The sequence below is a fragment of the Aplysia californica genome, unplaced genomic scaffold (assembly GCF_000002075.1).
Source record: "Aplysia californica isolate F4 #8 unplaced genomic scaffold, AplCal3.0 scaffold00055, whole genome shotgun sequence".
Taxonomy (NCBI): Eukaryota; Metazoa; Mollusca; class Gastropoda; order Aplysiida; family Aplysiidae; genus Aplysia; species Aplysia californica.
Window position 1 is genome coordinate 119,729 of NW_004797325.1, and position 1,190 is coordinate 120,918.

Genomic DNA, 1,190 nt, shown 5'->3' on the forward strand with positions numbered 1-1,190 from the left:
CTCTCTCTCTCTCTCTCTCTCTCTCTCTCTCTCTCTCTCTCTCTCTCTCTCTCTCTCTCTCTCTCTCTCTCTCTCCCCTTCCCCCTACATCTGAAGGGTTTTTAGATTTCTTTATTGTTTGGTTATTCTTATTGTTTTTCTTTGTTGCTTGTTTGTGTTGGGAGTGGGGACTATTTGGAGAAATGAAAACAAACATGCAGCATTCTGGCTGAAGGGGCAACCCCTCTGCACCTTGATTGAAACACATTACTATAATTATTATAATACGCTCATATGAGACTGTAGTATTGTCTTTACTTTAGTCTATCGTTCCTGCCTTGTGTACTTCCACCACTAGGCTAGTTTCCCCAACTTTGTAAAGATCGGTTTGTATTTATCACACGGGTGGTACTTATCGTCTACAAAAAATCGTGTGAACACACCGTTGTTGTGGGCGGTTGGTGGGTGCTTTGGTGTGACATGCTCCTTTTTTCCTACCTGCCATCTATTTTCCTCATCTCTCGTCCTACTTTTCTGTGTTTGTTACTTTTTAGTAACTCCTCTCGTCTTCATCACTTTTGTCCTAGCGGGTGGCTTGAGGGCACCACTGGTCGGTCTTGCTTCTTCACTTTCCCCCTGTTGTCTCTGTCTGTCTGTCTTACTTTTTCCCCAGCACCAAAATGAGCGTTGTTGTGTCGATGTGCGTCTCTTTACTCAAACAAATTAATTGTGATGCAAGTGTTGTATACTCTTGCTGAAACTGAAACCTTTGAAAAGATCTGTTTGTGAACCGGATGACACTTGTGATGTACAAAAATCACGTGAACACAGCATTGTCCTGTCTGTACGTTCCTCTGACGCGGACACAATGAGCGCCCCGGATATGCCCGCTGTGTAGTGCAACAACACGCAGTCCCCAGTCAATTATATAAATTATTATTTCTACTGTTGTGTTTGTCTTCTCAGCCGATTTGTATGTATGTATGTATGTATGTATGTATAGTATAAGGTTTTACGGCGCTCGCAACTGCTAAAGTCATATGAGCGCTCAGCCGATTTGCAGACTTCACTGGTATGCCCAGCTTCTATTCTTTCACTCAGTTGTTTTGTCTTGCCCAGCACTAAATGCCCCGCCATTTGCTTCTCTTTACTCAAACACACAAACACGAGTGTTGTTTTGGTGTGTGTGTGTGTGGTGTGGGGGGGGGGGG

The 1,190-nt window shown here is 43.8% G+C and overlaps 1 protein-coding gene across 1 annotated transcript in view; it reads left to right on the forward strand.

The window, feature by feature from the left end:
* Positions 1-1,190, forward strand: part of LOC101857390 (caskin-1) — a gene marked incomplete at its 5' end in the record, with an annotated part of 203,080 nt that overhangs the window by 80,474 nt on the left and 121,416 nt on the right.